The sequence below is a fragment of the Silene latifolia genome, chromosome X (assembly GCF_048544455.1).
Source record: "Silene latifolia isolate original U9 population chromosome X, ASM4854445v1, whole genome shotgun sequence".
Taxonomy (NCBI): domain Eukaryota; kingdom Viridiplantae; phylum Streptophyta; class Magnoliopsida; order Caryophyllales; family Caryophyllaceae; genus Silene; species Silene latifolia.
The window spans coordinates 304733905-304740806 of NC_133537.1; the positions used below are offsets into that span (position 1 = coordinate 304733905).

Consider the following 6902-nt stretch of genomic DNA (forward strand, 5'->3'; position numbering starts at 1 on the left):
TCTATTCCGGATTTATTTCAGTAACATTTCTCTCCCTTTTCCTCTTTAATTTAATGTTTATTTCTCTTCCTCTCTTTACTACTTATGTTCTTTATTTAATTATGTCTAGCTAATTCCTTTAGTATGTTAGGACTAGGGAAGCCGTGGTAGCAATATGTTAGGATTGACATGACTAGATTAGTTTGCGATAAGAATTGTATTAAGCAATATAATTGTGATTAGGTTGAATGAATGCATGCAGGAGACCGATTGATTTAGTTACCCCCGACCTGGATCGAAAGATTGGAAGGGAAGGCTTGCTTAATTACAATAGGTGATACCTAATTAGGGCGAAAGCTAAGTTAGGGAGACCCTAGGGCGATTAGAGACCGAAAGGGTATAATCGTAGGTTTAAGGACCGAAAGGTGACGACCTCGCTCTTCTTATCAATAATTTAATCGACTCAGTTGACCCGATAGTGTAGCTGCCACGGTAGACCGATTCCTAGCATATTTCTCCCTTTTATCTGATTTACCCTTGTATTTCTCCTTTATTTTCTCTTATTCTTTTCCCTCTTGCTTTAATCTCTTTAGTCTAGTCAAAACATTTCAAACCCCCAATTGTGACATTAGACAGATAGAATAGACAAGTAGATAGTAAACCGCCTCCCTGTGGAGATCGACCCTACTTACCGCTGACCTCTGTTAGTAGTATCTAGGTATTTTATTTTTGGTACATAACGATCGTATCAAATTTTGGCGCCGTTGCCGGGGAGGCAACTATTTATTTATTTGTTTAATTCTGTCTGTTTTTAGCCTCAGGGGATTTTTTCCCTTGAGGCCGTTCTAATCTTTTCTTTAGTGCTGTTTTGATAGGCCCTACAGGTCCTACCTAGACAGTTCTAGGTGAAAGATTGTCAAAGGGAAGGCTTGAGTACCTTTGACCCATCACCTATGTCCCATTATATGGCGCAACAGGTGATTTACTGCGGGAAATGTGGTTCTGCTGAGCACAATGCAGCCCTTTGCATGGCAGAAACTGACGAGCTCCTCGAGTTCAGGCTTTGGGGACGAGTTAGTCAAGCAGCTGTAGTTGTGCCGCCACATCCACCCTATCAATGGCTACCGTAACAAGAACCTCCTGATATACAGAAAGAAGAGATTGCGGAGCTGAAATATTTGTTGGAGACACTTGCATTCCAAATGCAAGATGAAGATAGACGCACTTGTGCGCGATTTGATAAGCTCGAGTCTGAAATTGCTCAGTTAGTAGCTGAGTCGGATAGTTGGCAACCAGAAGAGGTATACTTTACCGAGAGCAGTTTTTGCCATGAAGAACCCGTGTTGCCCGATGCTGAGGATGATTTATATGACTCGGACGACGAATTTCTATCATTTTTCAAAAGTTTACACGAAGATTTCAGCGCTGTACAAGAAGAATCACTCGATCGAGTGACTTATATTAGTCGATCGAGTGAATTTCCAGAAGAAAGTCCTCGATCGAGTGATATTTCTACTCGATCGAGTGAAATGCAGGAGGAAAGTACTCGATCGAGTGAGTTGGCCAGCGAGAGCAATGATTTGTTGCTTGGGTTCATTTTAGACGACAATTTTAAGATGATAATTGATACGGTGAGTCTCTCCTTTTCAAGGCCGAGTTGGATGCACTTGAGGCTGAGGTTTACGGGATGAAATCCACTGAGGAGGTTGACGAAGAAGCAGCTGAGTCGGTATTTGCTCCTAGCACGGATGAGGTATTACATTCTTTTGTCGATGATTCCATTGAGAGCAACCTACCTGAGGTAATTAGCGATAATTTTATTATTATTGTTAATATTCAAAGTACGCTACCTCACTTGACTTATGCTTCGCCTTTTAATGCTATACCCCCTCCCATGTGGATGTTTAATTTAACGAATTTTCACCGTCCTTGTCATCTCAATTTTGTTAATCTAAAACGGAGCCTTAATTTATCGTCTATTGCTCCCGCGCTCCAATATTTTGTGGATAAATTTAGGAGCTCACATAGGAAATTTGTTAGACTTAAATGTTTATACACTTTTATTTCCTACTTCTTTATTCCACTGTGGTGCTACTTACATTTCTGTGTAGCACATGCGCAGATTTATGATTTAATGCTGCGCGCTTTGAGCTGTTTTGATTATGACTGATTATAGTGGCTCGAAGAAAAAGAAGGTCGAGCTGGGACCTGACTGAAGCTAACGCTACCCGGGAGGCAACCCGGAGTTTTTATTTTGCATTTTTATTTTATTTCAGTTGTAATAAATGGTTTTCATACCATAGACGATCTCAGTATACTTGTCTAGTTAGTTTGCGGGCTGTTTTTAAATTGCGTTTTGCAGGAACACACTGAGGACCACTCGATCGAGTACTTTTTGTACTCGATCGAGCACTTTTGTTGCTAAATCCACTCGATCGAGTGATTATGTTACTCGATCGAGCACCTGCAAAAAGATAACTACTCGATCGACCTAATTTCCTTTCGATCGAGCAGTTTTAGACGCCCAGTTCACTCGATCAACCACTGTTCGACTGCTATCGAGTGTTATTGACTTGGATTTGCTTCCTGAGACGATATTTGAGCTGTTTAGCGACCTCCCATGTTCATGGTCGGTTTGGGGAGGTCCCTTATTCGCGCAATCTTGTAAGTTTTCCGCATTTACTCTCTTCCTCTTTTAGTTTGCATTTCCTTTCCATGTTTTGGTACAATGGGGGCATTGTACGGTTTGGTTTGAGGAGGTTATGCATCCATATCTGTGTCTGCATACTGTTTTTATTGCATTTCTGTTATCATATTTAATTTATGTATGCATTGTCTGTTATTTTTATAAAATTCAGAAATCCCATAAAAATTGAAAAATTGTTAAAAATTTAAAAAATTTCACGTTTATTTTAGCATATAGGTTGAGTCGGAACGATGGATTTCAGTGATGAAATTGCACTATTATTTGTCTTTTTGCTTAAGCCTTCGGCTTGGTGAGTTTTATGCTAAGTGAAGGGCATGTGCTTAATTCATAATTGAGTTGGAAATGGATGTTGTCATATGGTTTTGTTTAGGTACTAGATTGATCACCTATACCTCCACATTCCCATAAATGTTTTGCCTTTTCTTACCCATTGCCTCACTTTACCATATTTTTGTAAGCCCTCGGCTGTGACAGGACCTTGTTTGGTTGGAATGTGTGTACGGTAGTTAGAATTTTCTATCATATTAGTTGCATGTATGTTTATGTGGGTCGTAGTCTAGGTGAGCGACTATTTCTCTTTCTCTCTTATATATATGTTCACCCTTTGCTTCATGAGAGAAGAGTGACCCGTGATAGTCCATTATTAAAGGTCTTGCAAGGTCGACAGTTCAGCTTAATTATAAACATCTTACAACTCGTTTGCATTTGACTGTTTGCTATAAGTGTTATTTTGCTTGCATTAAATTGGTCTAAGTGGGCATTTGTAGTTAGCTCTGAGTTATCTTTTCCGTTCCATTAGTTTGCATTTAGTTTACTCGAGGACGAGTAAAGGTTTGGTTTGGGGAGATTTGATACGTGCATTTTATATAGTCTTTTTAGCCTATTTTATGCACGTATTTCTATGCTTTTATCGTAGTTTATGCTACGAAATGCCCCGAATATGCTACTTTGGGTTATTTTGTCTTATTTGCAGGAATGAACCAGAAAGTAGTGAAATCGAGCCATTTATCGTCCGTTTTGCATGCATTTGGAGGAAGAGTGAATTTGGAGCGGAATTATTGCTGTCTTGGGATGCGTGAAGCTGTTTCGGGAGTTAAAAGGACAAGTCAAAGTCAAACTAACGAGATTAATGAGCTGCTGAAGTCAAGATTCACTCGATCCAGTACTTTACTAGTCGATCGAGTGGTTTTAGATTCAATAATTAGTCGATCGAGCACTTTATATGGTCGATCGACCAGTTGCTTATTTGTGTTTAGTCGATCGAGTGCTTTATTTGGTCGATCGAATGGTCTGAGCCTTAGTTTGCTCGATCGAGTGGTTCTAAACCACTCGATCGAGTGGTTTATCCTACGGGCTTGGGTTTTTTAGTTTATTTCCGTCAATTAGGTTAAATAATTTCTATTTTCTTATAAATAGGAAGGTATGACGCCAGTTGTACCTCTCTCTTTTTTTCTCTCGGACACCACTTACGTTACTTTACTGCTCCTACTTTGTTCCTCTATTCCGGATTTATTTCAGTAACATTTCTCTCCCTTTTCCTCTTTAATTTAATGTTTATTTCTCTTCCTCTCTTTACTACTTATGTTTTTATTTAATTATATCTAGCTAATTCCTTTAGTATGTTAGGACTAGGGAAGCCGTGGTAGCAATATGTTAGGATTGACATGACTAGATTAGTTTGCGATAAGAATTGTATTAAGCAATATAATTGTGATTAGGTTGAATGAATGCATGCAGGAGACCGATTGATTTAGTTACCCCCGACCTGGATCGAAAGATTGGAAGGGAAGGCTTGCTTAATTACAATAGGTGATACCTAATTAGGGCGAAAGCTAAGTTAGGGAGACCCTAGGGCGATTAGAGACCGAAAGGGTATAATCGTAGGTTTAAGGACCGAAAGGTGACGACCTCGCTCTTCTTATCAATAATTTAATCGACTCAGTTGACCCGATAATGTAGCTGCCACGGTAGACCGATTTCTAGCATATTTCTCCCTTTTATCTGATTTACCCTTGCATTTCTCCTTTATTTTCTCTTATTCTTTTCCCTCTTGCTTTAATCTCTTTAGTCTAGTCAAAACATTTCAAACCCCCAATTGTGATATTAGACAGATAGAATAGACAAGTAGATAGTAAACCGCCTGCCTGTGGAGATCGACCCTAGTTACCGCTGACTTCTGTTAGTAGTATCTAGATATTTTATTTTTTGTACATAATGACCGTATCAAATGGATAGCAAAAAAAGGCGATCATGTTCTTTTAACGGCACGAAATTGCAGATGGTACGCAGCAGGTATCCCGCCATCCTAGAAAAATAAATCCTTGTTTTTCCATTCTGGTTTGTCCAAGTAACGTTTGAGGGATAAGCCCTCCAATCTGATTCCGTTGACTTATTGGTACTGCAATGAGCTTCAGTCTGTTCGGTTAGCACCTTTGGTTGTCCACGGCACTGTGTTGGGCAGGGTGATATACTTTCTGGCAGGCAAGTTATAAACTCAAAAGTAATATTTTGAAATTACATGTGCTAAAAAAAAAGGAAAAAAAAGAACACCTAATTGAGTAACTCGCTTTATTCAGTCGTAACTTAGAAGTCAGAACAAATGAATGCGACTCTTCCGCTATACATTGAAGTGATAAAAAAATATAAGTTTATGCTATCTGTTGGTCTTTGATTTCAGCGTTGCTGTATTCATAACCTGGGCTCGCCAATGCATAACACGGGGCGAAGATATGGGCACCAAGTATGTCATTGTCTTGTGAATTTGTTCTTAGTAAAAATTATTTATAGTTGGTCTGAGTGTCGACCATCATCAGCATCGGACAGTCCAATGAACCCTACTATGTTGGGGTGTGTAGTCGGCCTTCACTTTTTATCGAGGAAAGCCGCATCTCACGCTTTTGAGAATAAGAGGAAGTCTACTCTCACAATCGATATCATCGAGTATCCTGGGGAACAGTACACTCTCATACCTCTCATTATACACCAAAGACAAGAGTACCCACTTTGAGAAAATTGTTCGCTTTTTTCAACCTTTTGAAAATGTCCCACTCATCATGTCGCTTCTTTTTTATCGAGTTTGGAGGATATTTCTCCTTCGGTGTGATTTTGTATATGTTTATACCGTCAACGTATGCTACCCTGCTTATCATACAACTAGAGTATCAAGTTGCCAAGACGATTAATTCCCATAATGGTGAAAGCGTAACATCGCAGGTTTAACATAATCAATGATATGAGACTAGTCAGTTTACATATCGGTTTATATTTTTGTATAGGTTAGTCGTCTAAGTAAATTTGACACATTATGTAGATGAATTTTTTTTGTAATTGGCTTTGGATAACCGATTGATTGTATACAGATATTTTTTGTTGATTATGGAATCATTTTGCATTGTCATCATGTGTACGACTAATATGGGCAACAGCGTAATTTTTTTTTAATAAAAAATAGTAATTATAGACATCGGATTTTTGCAAAAAACTGATGTCCATTGATCAAATAGACACCGGTTTTCCTAAAAATCCGATGTCCATTGATCAAATAGACATCGGTTTTCCTAAAAATTCGATGTGCAAATTTTAATGGATATCGGTTTAAAATCCGATGTCCATTAATCCACAATGGACATGACCAAACTCTACATCGGTTGTGTATCCGATGTCCATATCAAAATGTCTCTCAAAACAGTCCTATTGTTAATGGTCCAACTACTAATGTCATCACACCAAATGATGGAGAAGATACATTTGCTGACCATTTACTAAAGCAACTACAAAAGACAAAGGCTGATCTTTCAGTCTGGCAACTAGTTGCGAGTTCATTTCCCTATCGTCAAGCTTTACTGCAGGCATTGGCTAAACTGAACGTAGCACACGATTCTACACCTGATGACATAGTCAATCTAGTCTTCCAAGAATCAGTCAAGCTAAGTAACCCAGTTACTTTTTTAGATGAGGATTTGCCTCCTTTTGGCGCCAGTAATAACCTCACTCTATACATTACATTCACATGCTTAAAGAAGAACGTGCCAATGACTTTGGTGGATGATGGTTCCGCAGTCAACGTTATACAACTAAAGACAACATACAAGTTGGGCATGAAAGAATCAGATTGGACTCCTACCAATCAAGGTGTTCGAGCATACGATGGAACACGACGTAAAGTAGTAGGGCTAATTAACCTTACTATAGCCACATGGCCAATCAAGGGAAAGGT

The 6902-nt window shown here is 38.9% G+C and overlaps 1 long non-coding RNA gene across 1 annotated transcript; it reads left to right on the top strand.

Annotated features, from left to right (window-relative positions):
• The first annotated feature begins 5086 nt into the window (after positions 1–5086).
• On the top strand, positions 5087–5545 carry LOC141621920 (uncharacterized). The gene is made up of 3 exons (XR_012532780.1): positions 5087–5167; positions 5364–5426; positions 5510–5545. It is a non-coding gene; the product is annotated as an uncharacterized LOC141621920 (long non-coding RNA).
• Positions 5546–6902: the final 1357 nt, after the last annotated feature.